The sequence below is a fragment of the Pleurodeles waltl genome, chromosome 2_2 (assembly GCF_031143425.1).
Source record: "Pleurodeles waltl isolate 20211129_DDA chromosome 2_2, aPleWal1.hap1.20221129, whole genome shotgun sequence".
In the NCBI taxonomy this organism is placed as follows: Eukaryota; Metazoa; Chordata; class Amphibia; order Caudata; family Salamandridae; genus Pleurodeles; species Pleurodeles waltl.
The window spans coordinates 351,080,089-351,097,495 of NC_090439.1; the positions used below are offsets into that span (position 1 = coordinate 351,080,089).

The 17,407-nt window shown below is 48.8% G+C and overlaps 1 protein-coding gene across 2 annotated transcripts in view; it reads left to right on the forward strand.

Moving 5' to 3' along the window:
• GPLD1 (glycosylphosphatidylinositol specific phospholipase D1) overlaps positions 1-17,407 on the forward strand; it is an 833,365-nt gene that overhangs the window by 152,903 nt on the left and 663,055 nt on the right. The window lies entirely within an intron of this gene.

The following is a 17,407-nucleotide window of genomic DNA, read 5'->3' on the forward strand; positions in this document are numbered from 1 at the left end:
CACACTAAGTATCTTTGCACCTAACCTTTACCAGGTAAAGGTTAGACATATAGGTGACTTATAAGTTACTTAAGTGCAGTGTAAAATGGCTGTGAAATAACGTGGACGTTATTTCACTCAGGCTGCAGTGGCAGGCCTGTGTAAGATTTGTCAGAGCTCCCTATGGGTGGCAAAAGAAATGCTGCAGCCCATAGGGATCTCCTGGAACCCCAATACCCTGGGTACCTCAGTACCATATACTAGGGAATTATAAGGGTGTTCCAGTAAGCCAATGTAAATTGGTAAAAATGGTCACTAGCCTGTCAGTGACAATTTGGAAAGAAATGAGAGAGCATAACCACTGAGGTTCTGATTAGCAGAGCCTCAGTGAGACAGTTAGTCACTACACAGGTAACACATTCAGGCACACTTATGAGCACTGGGGCCCTGGGTTACCAGGGTCCCAGTGACACATACAACTAAAACAACATATATACAGTGAAAAATGGGGGTAACATGCCAGGCAAGATGGTACTTTCCTACAGTCCTGAGCGATATCTCTTAGAAATTAAGGATGTGAGGGAAAGGTCTCTCATAACTCGATTTCACTTGGGCATCATTAGAAGTAATTTGTGCTTCCCTTTAGGTCAATATGGGGAAGAATGTATTAGACCCTGCCCCTGTGATGGGGTGTCCCATCAGACCTTGATCCATTTTACACTGTTCTGTGTCTTTTATGCACCATTTAGAACTCAATTTTTATTACCGCTCCTAAGGCCCAAGGGTTTCGTGCAATACCGTCCTGCTTTTATGTGGCTGCAAATGGCCTCAGATGTATTGGTATGGAAGGGCCTGGGATCATTCTTGAAGGGAGCTACTACTTGGCGCAAAAATGTAGAATTTCTAGTGATTTCTTCTATTTTTTTCTGTTTTTATGAATGAGGTTTTTATCTTCTTTTCTTTTGTTTTTATATATATGTATATGTTTATATTTATGATGGGTGTTTTTACTATATATGGTATTTATTGGTATTTTAATAATGTATTGGTGATTATTTGTTGTAATAGATTAATTTTTTTCATACCGAATAAAGTTTCTTTCTTCTTCAACGTTTATTTTAAAAATACTGGATTCAGAAACCACCTAACAAAATTACCGCTTTATAAATAAACAACTCCAGTTGTAAGGGGGAAGGTGATTCATGGCAGAGATGCCCAGGGGCTGCCCCTTAAATTTTGATATGCTGAAAGAAAATAGGTTCCCTCACACCGCCACTCTCCCGCAAACTTGCACATATTGTTCCATTCATACAGCCACATAACACACCAGAAAATCCAATGTAATTCCCACCTCCTGAAAATGACATGCATCTGTTTTACATGTAGGTTATCTTTCTATTCCCGGCACTGGTGCAGACAATTGTGGTGATAATTGTGCACCTGCAGCATGAATTACTATTTTGTGCAGTAATTCGTAGGTACAGAATTACCACAACATTATGGGGGTCATTCCGACTCCCGCCGGCGGCGGTAACCGCACGCCCGGCGGGAGCCGCCGAATGACCGCACCGCGGTCAAATGACCGCGGCGGTCATTCTGAGTTTCCCGCTGGGCTGGCGGGCGACCGCCAAAAGGCCGCCCGCCCGCCCAGCGGGAAACCCCCTTCCACGAGGATGCCGGCTCCGAATGGAGCCGGCGGAGTGGAAGGGGTGCGACGGGTGCAGTTGCACCCGTCGCGATTTTCAGTGTCTGCCACGCAGACACTGAAAATCTATGTGGGGCCCTGTTAGGGGGCCCCTGCAGTGCCCATGCCAGTGGCATGGGCACTGCAGGGGCCCCCAAGGGCCCCATGACACCCGTTCCCCGCCAGCCAGGTTCTGGCGTTGAAAACCGCCAGAACCAGGCTGGCAGGAAGGGGGTCGGAATCCCCATGGCGGCGCTGCTTGCAGCGCCGCCGTGGAGGATTCCCTGGGGCAGCGGGAAACCGGCGGGACACCGCCGTTTCCCGTTTCTGACCGCAGCTGTACCGCCGCGGTCAGAATGCCCATGGAAGCACCGCCAGCCTGTTGGCGGTGCTTCTGCGGTCATTGGCCCTGGCGGTCCATGACCGCCAGGGTCAGAATGACCCCTTATGTATCTTAGCCCGAGGAATGGAGGATTATAGATTTGTGTGTGAACAGTGAGACACACAAACCCATTAACTTTCTAAAAAACATATAAACAGTGCATTTTTATTGTTTTCTGTGACAGCGTGCTGAGGCTTATTTGTGCATTCAATAGCAGCCTTGACAATGGCGGTCGGTTTGACATGTTCTTCAAAGAATACATACAACCTGCCAGTGATGTAATCTAAGTAGGATGAAATTGTTTCATTTAACTAAATTATTCTACCACTCCTGATATCTTGCCCATCCGCAGATAAATGTCTGGGCCTATCATATTATTAGGACATTCACAAGCTCATGGAAGGAACATTAACAGCCTGCATATGGTCGAAGATGTCCTCTAGTACAGTAAATCCACACTCAGGATGGTAATGGGGAGAGAACATCCTCAAAATCGGGGGTCTAGGACAGTGTGATTGTTCTTGTTGAAAAATAAAAATGTTGCTAGCGGAATTTAACTTGGATGGCACATTGAAGCAGGAGTAGATATAGAACCATTACAGCTGCCCGTGAAAAAATGTCTTCGCGTTTGAGTAACTTGGAATTTACAAATGAGCCCCAGAATTGCTCATGGTTAACTGCAACTGTCAGGGTTTCCCGTGATTCCTCCTGGAATTCTCTGTGAATGCAAAAAAAGGCAGACATGTTCCAAATGAAGGCATACATATATGTAGTAAGGTTATGCATTTGTTTGAGAATCAGCCCATAGGGACACAGGTTTGTAATTCTATTTTATTTGGAAATTATATGTAGTTCATAAGAAGTACCACTGTTAACAGCCAGATATCCTCACACAAAATTAATAGAGAGAAGCAGACAAGAAAGGCTAAATTTGAAATAAGTAGATGCCATTACTCAAATTGAATGAACATTAAGGACTGCATTTCGTTTGATCTGTCCTTTTATGCATGTCACTGACAATAGCTCTAGAAGTTATTTGAACGAACCCCATTGTTATAAAAAAATAGTTATGTGCGGCCAAAGAGAGTACCTGTGCACAAACTATCACCACGTGAGGCCGATGCAATTCCCAAAAGAGTGGGAATTGCCGTTTTATTTAGAAACAATGTCCAGGGTGTCAATGAACTCAGTTTTAGGTTCAAAACGATATACGTATGTATCACTCCCTGGCACATCTAAGGTCAGATTTTATTACTATCCTTCTACATATACCTGACCCTGACCCTAACTGCAGCTAACGGCACTGAACAGCCTCTGGAAAAGCTGTTTTTGATTTGCGCTTTGAAGCACAGCGTCAGGCTAAACATGAATGTTAAATCCAACCAAAAACAAAACTTGTGATTGTGAATCTGAAGTCCCCATTAACAAAAACGACCAGGGCCAGAAGCATTCCCCTTGATAAAGTAATTTTTGGACTACTTGAAATCAGACTTCATGGTAAATCAACGTATGTCCAGCAAAGAAACAAGACCACAGAGACAATGGCACTTTTTACGGATGCTTTACAAACAAATTAGGCTATCACTCTCTTAAAACGATCCTGGAGCTGCATAGGGGGAAAACAGGCTGCAACATATGATGAAGACCTTTGTGAATACCGTGCAGAGCACACGATTTAAAAAAAAAGTGACTGTGGTCCTATTCCAGTGGACTGAAAAATACTTTTGCAGTTGTTTGTATATTATACACACCACCTTGGTAATGCTTGTACTACTGTTTCGCAAAGTTTTGGAAGCAGGCTTTGCACAGGGGTCACTTTATTTCACTCGTATGCACACTTATGAACAATTTGCCTTATGCTGTAATAAATTACCATAGAAGAGCCTGTGAAATGTGACATATCTATATAGATCCCTTTTACAGTAATTTTTGCTGTTCTATATAAATATTTTTCTTTTGAATTAGTTCTGTGTGAACCACTGTTCTCCACAAGTAAATTGCACTTGAACTCATCATTTGGCCATATGCATATGGCACATGATAGTTTGCCTTAACAGATGTAGTATGCTGAATTTTGACTCAGGCATTATGTTGGCCATAACAACAGTTGTCTGGAATGGCTTTATAACACACAAATGCAGAAAAATCAACAAGTTCAAAATTGAAAGTAAAGCATTTGAGGGCTTGTATGTTGTTCCGTGTCAGTGTCTGTCTCCCCAATTAACACCAATTGTTGTGATTAAATTGTTACATCTTGACTACATAAACATATTACAAGACAACAAAACGGATATAGATCCTGTACAACTGCTAAACCCCACCTCATTCTCATGTTTTAACCTGTATGACACAGTATCTATAACCAGGACAAGCCAGTATCCCAATGGGAGACAGGAAAATATAAATATCAATTTGCACAAAAAGTCATGTGGGCTCAAATGTGAATAGATATTGCAGACCATGCAGTGCTCACCTGGTGATTAAATAAGCAACATTCAATACACAAGGACTCTATACAATCCCCAATGGTTATGTAATCTTCCAAGTTCAAGTAGATCTAGGGAAGATTCAATGAATTTGCAATCCCTTTATGTTAACCCCAAAATATTTGAGGGGGCTCCACAGGACGTTGCCACCCAACTGCCACAACACCTTGGTGTAGATACTCCCAACAATCTGTCAAACAATAATTAATTCCAGGGTAATTGTGGTGTAGACCATTGCAGCACTGTTGGAGCAGAATGGTCTTACTTGGAGTGCAGATGTCTCCCGCCCTTAAGGTGAAACGGTAAGACTAATGCAATAATGCTGTAATGGTACTGCATTATTTATTTACATTTGCACACCTTGCTTTTATATGTATGAATACAAAACGTGTGACATAAATTTTCACTTTGTCCAGCACATTATTCACTATTCATTGTTGTTTATTGTAATGTCCCTATAGAATTTTGGCCCTGATTTACAGTTTGGCAGTGGGTTACTCCGCCACAAACTTGACAGATATCCTGTCTCTCGTATTACGATTTCCATAGAAAATAATGGAATCATAATATGGCGGATGGGATATCCGTCACGCTTGTGATGGAGTAACCTCATCTGCCAAATTCTAAATCAGGCCCTAAGTTTGAACTGAATGACATTAAGGTGGTCATTATGACATTGGCGTTGATTGTTAAAGTGACGGTAACACCGCCAACAGCCTGGCAATAGTTACCGCCAAATTATGACCATGGCGGTGATACCTCCCATAGACAGCCAATATACCACACCAACCGGCAGGGCGTTAACACCACTGACCACGCAGGTAGCCACCTACAGCCAGGCAGAAGTCAAGGCCGCCCACCATATCTTGACATAGCAAACCGCCAGGATTTCCGGGGTGGTACCAACACCATCAAAAGCCTGGCAGAAACACTTAACGGAAAATGAAAGATTTACCATCAGGGGCACAGAGGATTCTGCGGCCACCATGGAACCGGAAGTCCAAGTCCGATGCTCTACCACTCCATGGTCGTCCTGGAGCACCAACGCCGACGAAGACGACAACAGTAAGTACAGCCGCCTAGCACACAAAGGAGGGAGGGAGGAAAAGGAGTGTGACACACCTACACAACACACACCATTCACACAAACACCATACACAGAACCAGCTGCAGAGTAAAACAACTGTCACAGGACCCACAAGTAAATAATTCAAGGACTACAATTCTGAAATACGAACACTGTAATTTGCTGCCAACAGCCACCATAAAAAAAAAGGAAATGAAAATGCAGGCGTCAATGTCCAGATGGGCCAATGGCCAGTCCAAAGTTCCAAAGGCCCACATGGCCACAGGGCATAGTCCAAAGCCCAACCTGACTCCTGACAACTTCCAGACTCCATTGTTCAGGGGCATCATGTTGGAAATGGTCAGGCAAAGGGGCAAGGGGGATGGGGGCACCTCAGCTTGAGTGGGTGACATGTCCTCTGGTTCTGGAGGGAGCTCCTTGCCCAACAGTCTCTGGAGGGGAGTGAAAGGCCACAGTCACTGGAGTGGGGAACATGTCCACTGGTTCTGGGGGGGTCTCCTTGCCCAACAGTCAGTGGAGAGGAGTGAAAGGCCACAGTCACTGGAGTGGGGAACATGTCCACTTGTTCTGGAGGGGGCTCCTTCCCCAACAGCCTCTGGAGGGTGGACTACATGCCCTCAGCTGGTGGTGGGGGTTCTTTGGGTTCCACTGCTGGTTGTGGGGGCTCCACAGGTTTCTCTGCTGGTTGTGGGGGTACCATGGGTTCCTCTGTTGGTTGTGGAGGCTCCTTGCCCTCTGCTGGTGGAGGGGGTTCATTGGATTCTACTGCTGGTTGAGGGGGCTCCATGGGTTCCTCTGCTGGCTGTGGGGGCTCCTTGCCCTCAGCTGGTGGAGGGGGTTCTCTGGGTTCCACTGCTGGTTGCGGGAACTCCTTGCCCTCAGCTCGTGGAGAGGATTCTCTGGGTTCCACTGCTGGTTGTGGGGGCTCCATGGTTTCGTCTGCTGGTTCTGGAGGCTCCTTACCCTCTGCTGGTGGAGGGGGCTCCTTGGCTTTCTTTGGTGGTGGAGGGGTATCCTTGGCCTTCTTTGGTGGTGGAGGGGTATCTTTGGCTTTCTTTGGTATTGGAGGGGGATCCTTGTGTTCCCTCTTGTGACGGGCCCCCTTGGCCTTTGTCATGTGACGTGTGTCCTGGCCTCCAGGTCTAGGATGTGCCTCCACTGACCCCGTCCTCTGCCCTTTGGTTTTGCCACACTAGTCCTCCCTTTCTGAGGCGGAGGTGTGGACACACTAGGAGTGGCTGCTGTCACACTCAGGGGCCCCTTTGTGCCAGCAGCTGATTTTTTGGTGGGAGCAGTGGCAGACTGTTTGGCTGAGGGGCTGGGCTGGGTCGTTGGGACCCTGCTCTTACGGGCAGGACGGAAGGGTGGAGAGGGAAGGAAGAGGTCAAGTTGGGCAAGGAAAAATGTCTTAGGGACGATAGGGCGGCATGTGGGAGGAGGGATGGGAGTGGAGGTAGAGAGAGTGGTTGTAGGAGGTGTACGTCTGCCGGATTTGAGTGCAGGTGCCTGGACAGTGTGCATGTGTGAGGTGGATGGCTGTTGGGTGTCTGAGTGCGAGCGTTTGTGTCTATTAGGAAGGGGGCAGACAGGGTGGGAGAGGACAAACAGGATATGTGGATGTATGTTGTGGAGGTGTCTGCAAGTGAGGTGGGTGTCCTGCATGATGTGGTGGTGGTGGTGGTGGCTGTTGATGAGTGCATGCAGGTGTGAGTGCAGATGTGACTGTGAGGGAGGAGGAGGAGGTGGGGGAGACAGTGGAGGCAGTGAATGTTGTGTGTGCAACTGTCTGTTGTTTGTGTGAGTGTTTGTGGCATGAGCTTTGCTGCCTGTGTTTGTCTGTGCCACTCTTGTGTGATGTTTTGTGTGCATGCTTGTCTGTATGTGTGCATGTGATGGGTTGGTGTTGAGGAGACTGGGACTGGGAAGTGGTAGTTGGAGGGGGGGCGGTAGGACCAGGGACACTGGCTGCCATCAGATTCACTATAGTTGACTGCCCTACAGAGATGGATCAAAGGAGGTCAATAGCCTACTCACTGAGGGCAGCAGGGCTGACTGAGGAAGGGCCTGAGGTGCCTGGGGCAAAGGAGATGCCCATCCTCCTGGGTGAGCGGGCACAGGCAACTTGGTGGGGGACTACTGGGAGTGCAGTGCTGGCACAGAGGTGGGCTGCAGATCCCTCAGTCACTGGTGCCCCTGCTCCTCCGTCAGATGATGCTAATGCACACATGGACAGGATGACAGAAGAAAATGGGGGGAGAGAAAGGGAGCACGGGGTCAGTTACAGCACCAACACCACAGATGGCATACACCTCACCATCACACACAGGGATCAAGATAAAGCACTATGCACTGCACTGGCATTCCATTGCCTAGGTACCACAGCAAGATGACAGCCAACCATTGCCATCTCACCCCTCCTGGGACTTACTAAGCCCTGTCTGACATGGAATGCCACATAGCTAGCTAACAAGATTTTGCTATTCACCCATTTGCCCTGAGCTCGACCACACGGCAATGTACGAGTTGGTATGAAGGGGCACCCACTTACTGAAACCCACCACCAGCATCTTATGTCAGGCAACAAAGATGGGTGTTACACACTCTGTACTCATCCCCTTGTAGCTGCTGTGCTGCCCTCAAGTGCCCATCCAGCTCTGGGTAGGCCCCCACCAGAATGCGGGCCATCAGGGGGGTCAGGCTCCGATGGGCGCCCCTCCCTCATTGGGAGTCCATCCCCAGCTGGTCCTTCGCGGTCTTCCGGGCCCAGCATCTCAGGACCTCCCACTGTTTCCTGCAGTGGGTGCTCCGCCTGCTATAGACGTCCACGGTCCGCACGTCCTTGGAGATGGCATGCCACAATCCCTTCTTCTGAATGGCACAGACCTGCAGAGTAAACACAGTCAGGAGGACACCATTAACTATACAATCCTGCCTGTCATACATATGGCATTTGTCCCCCCCCTCCACCGGCACAATGAACAGGTGTTCAGGAATCAGAAGAGTTTCCACTCATTCAATGTGCAAATGGTGTGCCTGGCTGACCAGTACGTCTCCCACGTCACTGCCAAGTATTCTGGGTCGTTGCATGACGCCTTCGTTTTAAGGAATGGCAGCATCCCACATGTGATGGTACAACTACAGAGGCACAGGGTGTGGCTAATAGGTGAGTCCCAACCCAATGCATGTCAGTTTATGGCTTTAGGAGTCATCCCCCACACCATTGTGCAAGGCTAATGTTTGTCCCTCACTTCTTGCAGGTGACTCTGGATACCCAAACCTGTTGTGGCTCTTGACCCCTGTAAGGAATGCCAGGACAGGGGCTTAGAATATGTATAATAATGCTCATGGGTGAACCAGGAGAATAATTGAGAGGACCTTCGGCCTCCTGAAGGCCAGATTCAGATGCCTCCATGTGACAGGTGGATTACTCTGCTACTCCCCTGAGAAGGTCTGCCAGATAGTTGTTGAATGCTGCATGTTGCACAACCTGGCCATCAGAGGACATGTGCCCTATCTGCAGGAGAAGGAGGATGGAAATGCTCCTATGGCAGCAATGGACCCTGAGGACAGTAAGGATGATGAGGCAGCGGATGAGGATGTGGACAACAGGACATTAGTCATACAGCAGTACTTCCAATGGAACACAGGTAAGAAAGTGGAGCTGACCATTCCTCTGATTAGTTATCTTTTCTGTGTGGCTGTAGCATGCTGGCAGTCACTTCCTCAGCATCCCAACTGACTTTCACCTATGCCTTCCCATTTTGCAGATGTTGGTGTGGTTACAACTGTGTACTGATGGGATAATTTCAGACAGCTACAGGCCATTTTTTGTATGGAATCACAAAGTTCTGGACAATTTCACAAGATTAAACTGTTAAAATTATTTTGTCACATAAAGCACTATCGCTCAAGTTGTGTTCAAGGGTGTTTATTGAAGTGAAAAATATAGGACGAACAGTGCAATGGAATGGGGTGATGGTAGAGGAAAGTCCAGAGTATTGGTACAGTCTGTTTGTAGCACAGATCTAGTGTCCAAGGGGCCATAGGAAGGGGAGCAATGGCAGTTCAAAAAGGATAAGCTGACACCATGGAACACAAGGGGGACCTTCAGGAGGGTCTCATTTCCTGCGGTGGTCTTGGCAAGTGTCTCTGGCATCTGTCTGGGTCGCAGGGAACGTTTGTGGGGTGGCTCACCTTTTGCAGGGGAAGGGGTGCTGGTGGCCAGTGGGTCCTGTGATAGGGCCACCTGTCCACTAGCTGCAGCAGATGTGCAGGGCTGTTCAGTTGAATGACTAGTGGAAGAGGCCCACAGGTGTGCAGTGTAGTCCCTCATGATGTTGGCCATATCACCCACCACCCCTGCTATGGAGACCATGGTGGTGTTGAGGGCCTGCAATTCTTTCCCGATCTCCTGGTGGTGTTCCTCCTGCAGCCTCTGGTTCTCCTACATGATGTTTGACATTTGACCCATCTTGTCCTGGGATTGATGGTAAGCCCCCAGGACATTAGTGAGTGCCTCCAGGACAGTCGACCTGTCCTCCCCCTGTGCACAGCTGTCCTCCGAGTGTCTCTGGCCCCCAGTGCCTGTGTCCCCTGAACAGTGTGCACACTGCCACTGACCCCAGGACACTGGTTGTCTTGGCTGTGAGGTGTAAACTGGGGTCCCTGTACAGGTGGGCACACTGCTGATTGACGTGTCCTGGAAACAGAGGTGTGGGAACATTGGGTGCCTGTTGTGATGTTGGATACCGATGGGGAAGGGTCTGTGGTGGTGTGGGCTGGGGTATCCCACTGACCAGTGGTCCCTGATGGGTCAGGAAATTCATCCAGATCCAGAAGTCAAGAAGCACCTCCTCGTTCGTAAAGGGTTGTGGGTAATGTGGGTGTGTGTTTAATAGTGCTGTGGGTGTGGTGTTTTTATTAGTGTCAGGTGTGTGATTTTAGTTTTGGCCAATGTTGTGTTGGTTTGTATTTGGGTGGCTATTCTGACTGCGTCATTGTCTACCGCCAATGGTTTACTGCCGTTGAATGTCCGCTTTGGTGAATTGTGAGGAGGGGGCTTTTTTGTTGGTGTGACAGTATGGGTGTTCGTACAAACAGTTTAACACTTACCTTTGGTTTGCCGGAAATGTGTTTGTGGCAGTATTCTGTTGGTTTAGTGTGTGTGTGTCATAATATGGCGAATGGATGTTCGCCTCTGCGACGGTATGTTGACGGCCGTCACCGCGGCGGTAAGCGGGATTTACCGCCAATGTCATAATGTCATAAAGTGTATTACAGAGCCCTCATACCTATTGATGAGCCCTCTGGATCTAAATGAGTCCCACATGACTTTGTGTACACATTTATATATTTGACTTGCATGAAGCAGATACTCTTATATCGGCTAGGCCGGGAGATTTGAAAAAAATCCTGAATAAAGGTCCTGCATAAGGAGGAGTTGTGGAAAAATGCCCTGTTAAAAGGAAGGTGTAACAGAGGCACAGAAAGACATATGAAGATTCAGTTTAAGAAACAAGCCCCAATGAAGGATAACAGAGGAACAATCAGACAAAAAGGTGGGTTTTAAGCTTTTTCTGAATAATAGCATGGTCATCAATATCTTGAACGTATTTAGGAAACTGAGATAGATCTTGATTGCTAACACTGAAAAGGATCTTCCACCCATGTGAGCTAATCTGAAGTGAGGACCCACAGCAAGGGTTTTAGAATAGGAACGTAGAATGAGTGGAGATTCATACCTTCTTATGTGGACTGTGATGGCAGGGGCACTAAACAAGTTAAGGGCCTCTTTAACAAGGTACAGTGCCTTAAAAGGTATATGAAGAGGGATGGGAAGCCAATGTAACTTATGTCTGGCTTCTATAATATGGTAGGATTTGCAAAGGCCAGAGCCAAGTGTATTGGTAGTGTTGATCAGATGTAGATGAGAATTAGGTTTATTTGAGGTCCTAAATAAGATGCCTTGGCATAATCGATCCTGGAGTGGACTGTGGCTGCTAACAACAATGGGACGGTACTCCGCTTGACTGCTTTAAAAGCTGAAGCTAGAAGGAGGAAGACAACACAGTTGCAGTAATTTAAGTCTCCAAGGTCAATTGTTTGTACAATTTTAAGCCGCTATTGTTGATCGGAACAAGAGGCAAGGAAGGAGGGCCCAATGCAGGGGAGGCACATTTGAGTGGTGCAAAGTTAACCAGAACCACAAATCAGAATTTACATTTTATTGCTATGGAGCTTTAATGTATTAACGCGCCACCAAGTTTGAGTAGCAGTAAGGTGGAATTTGATTCTTGAGCTTGTGTACTGGCTTATTTAACCAATCTAGAGTTGGGCATTATCCACATATGAAACACACTTCAAATCTTAAGAACAGATCAATGGACTAGGGGTGGACATAACTATTAAAAAGTACAGAAGACAGGAAAGATCCCTGTGGAACTCCAAAGTTAGCCTGTCTTTTCTTAGAGTAAAAAGTTCCAAAGGGCAAGATCTGACTGCAGTCCCAAAGAAAACAGTTACATCAGCTCCACACACACACTCTTAGCCATAAAACATTTCAAGATTCAACCATAATTAAATGATTGACTGTGTTGAATGTAGCCCAGAAGTCAAGTAACAAAAGTCCTGCAGGCACACTCTATGGGCCTCATTATGAACCTGGCGGTCACCAGACCGCCAGGGTCACGGTCGCGGTCGGACCACCTCCAAAGTTGACGTTATAACTGTGGCAAATGCGCCGTATTCGGACCGCTGGCACCGCCAAGTTGCTGCCAGTCGACAGCCTGCCAGTTTCATCGGTTGTAATCCTCCAGGGCAGTGGCAACGAGTCCCCTTTCCGCCCCCAGGGACCCCTGCACTGCCCATGCACTTGCCATGGGCAGTGCAGTTGCCCCCATGGACATCCCCATTGTGCTTTCCACTGCCTGAATTACGGTCATTGGAAAGCGTGATGGGTGCTGCTGCACCCGCCGGACTGCCTCAATGTTGAGGTCCTGTTCACCTCAGGGCCGGTTGGCAGAAATGCTGTTTCCGCCTGCCGGCCTTGCAGTGAACTCCTAATAGGGCCGGCGGTGTTCTGGTTGCACAGGCAGCCTGATGGAGGTACGAGTTTGGCGGCAAACTCATAATGAGGGCCTAAGTCTAAGGTCATTAAGGATGGAAACTATTACCATCTTGATTCCCATGCAGGGACTGAAGGCAGTCTGGGACTTATCAAGAAGGCTGTGATAGCTGAGATAGCCAGACAGCCATTGAGCAAGATATTTTTCTGCAATCTTTCTGACCAGTAGAAGCAACAAAATGGGCCTGTAGTTGAAAGAAATTGAGGCCCTTATGAGATTGGCGGCACATATTGCCTACTGTCACGGCGACGGCCTTCAACATACCGTTGCCATGGCTACCGACCGTCCTTGCCATTATGACCGTAGCCGGAATTCCGCCAGAAGGCTGGCGGAATTCCAGCGAAGGTCATGGCAGCAGATGGCGGTAAGGTGGCGCGCCAGCAAAACATTGCCTACCGTATCATGTTCCATGATGTGGCCTGGTGGTGTCTTGCTGGCGGACGCTGCTGCTGGCAGCAGCGACACGTCCCATCTCCTGCTGGAGGACCCACTGCAAGCAGGTAAGTCGGGATCTCCGACAGGAGAGTGGGGGTGGGGGGTGTTGTGTGCATGTGAGAGGGTGTGTGTGACTGTGAATGCGTGCATGCATGTGTAATGTGTGTGTGCATGAGTGTGTGTGTGTGCGTGCATGTTGTGTCGTGTGCTTGCGTGTGTGCCTGGATGTATGTTTGTGAGTGTTGCTGTGAGTGTGTATGTATGTGTGCATGCATGGGTGAATGTGTGTATGCATGTGTGTATGGGTGTGTATGTATTTGCGTGTATTTGTGTATATGGGGTTAGGGGGGTAGGGTTGGGGAGGGTAGGGGAAGACTCTGGGGAGGGGGAGGGGGCAGGGGAGACCCCTATTGGTGCCACAGAAAGAATTCCCTGGCACTGATAGAGTCTATCGCCATGGTTTCCGTGGCGGTACAGTAACCACGGAAACCATGGCGGTGGGCGGGGCCAAAATGCCATGGGTGGCCTAGTGACACCCACCAGGCTGGAGACTGAAGTCTCCAGCCCGGCGGTCATTACCGCTGTGGCCGTCGGTATGTTGACTTGGCGGTTTGGCTTTGGCCAAACTGCCAATGTCATAATAGTGGAGGTAGGTACCGCCAGCCTGTTGACGGTAATACCTTCACTATAGCACTGACCGCTGGGGTCGTAATGACCCCCTGAGTGGGGATTTTTTTTAGATTAGGGCCCTCATCACAACCCTGGTGGTAAATCCCACTTACTGCCGTGCTGACGGCCGCCAAGATACCATAGCGGCAGCGGAAATCTGCTACAGGTATTACGACCCACATCTCGTAATCCGCTACAATACAGACACCCACACAAGTCTGCCACACCAAAGGTCAGTGAAAAACTGACGATAGCAAAACCTACACCGTCAGGCCAACAGAACTACGCCCACACTATCACGACCCACGAATCAACGCGGCGGTCATTCAAACAACGTAATCCATTGGCAGTACACACCGCTGCACTCAAAATACCCACAGACTTACAAAACACAACCACATAGGACAATTCAAAATACACACACCTGACACACATACACACACCACACCCACACACACAATCCAATATAAAACACACACCCACATTACTCACAACCCCTTACAACAACCTGTTTGGCAGAAGCCCAGAGAGAAAGAATAGCAAACACAACACCAGCATCCACATGCACACAACACCATCACTCATACAACATCCACGCACCTCAAACAACACACCCCAACACATCCCCCCACACATTACAACAGACAGCACCTCACACATCACCCACACCACATCATGGCACCTCAAAGACACCCCAGGTTTTCTGAGGAGGAGCTCAGGGTCATGGTGGAGGAAATCATCCGGGTAGAGCCACAGCTATTCGGATCACAGGTGCAGTAGACATCCATTGCAAGGAAGATGGAGCTATGGCGGAGAATTGTCGACAGGGTCAACGCAGTGGGACAGCATCCAAGAACATGGGATGGCATCAGGAAGATGTGGAACGACCTATGGGGGAAGGTGCATTCAGTGGTATCCAGACACCAGGTAGCAGTACAGAGGACTGGCAGTGGACCATCACCTCCTCCCCCACAACTAACAACATGGGAGGAGCAAGTCTTGGCAATCATGCATCCTGAGGTCCTTGCAAGAGTAGCAGGAGGACTGGACTCTGGTAAGTCATATCTTTACTATTATATCCCCTACCCTACCTGCATGCCATCACAAACTCCTACCCCTACCCTCACACCCATCACCCCAACACCCCACAGATACCCCACTATCACAACCCACACATCCCAATCCCAAGGCATGCATGTCACACCAATGCATGGACACCCATCACCAACGCATGTCCAGTACAGGTACTCACCCAGACCCCAAAATTAACAATCATACAAGGCCAAAGTCAATAAGCCAACCACAGGAGTAGAGGGTAACTCACACATTGGACAAGAGGGCACACACAGATACGATAACTATGCATTTACCCCCTAATAGGACCCCTATCCAACGTCACTGGAAAGGAGGTGCCAGCCATATCCAGTCCCCCCACAGAAGAGGCCCACAGTGATGACAGCAGCTCTGCACGCCTGGAGCAAGTTGACCAGCCCAGCCCATCAGGGACCTCGGGACAGTCGGTTCCCCTGCCACTATCACAAACAACCACAGAACCTCCTCCCTCAGGAAACACCAGCACAGCACCCACCCAGCGGGCCCATGCCACAGTCCCCAGGACACGTCAATCAGCAGTGTATCCACCACTACAGGGACCCCAGGCAAACCCACTAACCCAAGACAATCAGGGACCTGGTGTCAGTGGGCACACGGTTCAGGGGACAGAGGCACAGGATAACAGGGAAGCTGGGAGGACTGCTGTGCGACAAGGCACTCTCAAACATCATGGGAGAATACCATCATTCCCAGGAGACCATGGGCACAGTACTGGCCAAGTTTCAGGAGACCCAGCTGCTGCAGGAGGAAACCTACCTGGGGATCAGGGAGGACTTGAAGTCCATTAACAACACCCTAGTAACCATTGCAGGGGTACTGGCAGACATGGCCAACATCAAGAGGGACACAGTGGCACACCAACCGGCCCATGACACTAGCCTGAACGATAAACAGCCCTCCACCTCCGACGGCGCTAGTGGACAGGAGGTCCCGCCACAGAACCAACAGGCCACAAGCACCCCACCCCCTGCAAAAGGAGAACCACCCGGCAAACGGTCCCTGCGATCCAGGCACAAGACAGAGAACATTGCCAAGACCCCCGCCAGGAAATAGGACTCTTCTGATAGTCACCCTTCTGTCCCACTCTATTACCCTGTCCACCTTCAACTGCCATTACTCCACTTCCTATGCCCCCTTGGACAATGCACCTGTGATGCCAATAGACTGGACTCCACCATGGACATTCCTCCACCATCACCCCAGCCCATTGCACAGCACCCTCCACTTATTAGCACAGAAATAAACACCCTTGAATCAAAAATCAATCTGCAGTCAGTCTGTACTTTCACAAATGTGTTACTGCAAATAGCAATGTCAATGTTCATTTTCACATACCAATGTTAGACAGTTGTTGGGCAGCAGTAAACATAACAGAAGGCAGAAAGTGGTACACAGATCTGTAAAATGGAAAGCCAAAGTGAACTGTCAGGGTCCATACACAGAGGCGAAAAGGCAGAATCATGCTATATCCTATAGTAGTCTGGCGTGAGAGGAGCAGTGCCAGTCTCTTACCTGTGTCTCACTGGAAGTATTGCATAATGATGTTGTTTCTGTTGTCAATATCTTCTTCTTCTGCCTCCTCTTCTTCACTGTCCACAGGCTCCACAGCTGCCACAAGACCAACATCAGGCCCATCCCCCTGCAGAAAAGGCACCTGGCGTCGCAAAGCCAGCTTGTGCAACATACAGCATGCCACGATGATCTGGCACACCTTCTTCAGTGATTAGTATAGGGAGCCACCTGTCACATGGAGGCACCGGAACCTGGGCTTCAGGAGGCCGAAGGTACGCTCAATTATCCTCCTAGTCCGCCCATGTCCCTCATTGTAGCGTTCCTCTGTCCTTGTCCTGGGATTCCTCACTGGGGTCAGTAGCCATGACAGGTTGGGGTAACCAGAGTCACCTGCAAATATAGAGGGACAACTGTGAGACATACACCAACCATTAGGGACTCTACCATAGCCAGACACCTATGTAATCTGTGTTGGGACCTTGGGCTCACCTATTAGCCACATACAGTGCCTCTGGAGTTGTCCCATCACATAAGGGATGCTGCTATTCCTCAAAATGTAAGCGTCATGCACTGAGCCAGGATACTTGGCATCCACACTGGTCTGCCAAACACACCATCTGCACATTCATAGAATGGTAGCTTTTGCGGTTTCTTTACACCTGTTCATTTCTGCGGGAGGGGGACAAATGCCACATGTGTACCATCAATGGCACCAATGATGTTGGGGGTATGTCCCAGGGCATAGAAGTCAGCTTTCACTGTGGGCAAATCCTCCACCTGGGGGAATACGATGTAGCTGCGCATGTGTTTCAGCAGGGCAGACAACACTCTGGACAACACGTTAGAGAACATTGGCTATGACATCCCTGATACCTACTGGCCAGGAAATGGAGTACTGACAGGACCTGCACTGGAGGGGAGATTCCTGTGGGATTG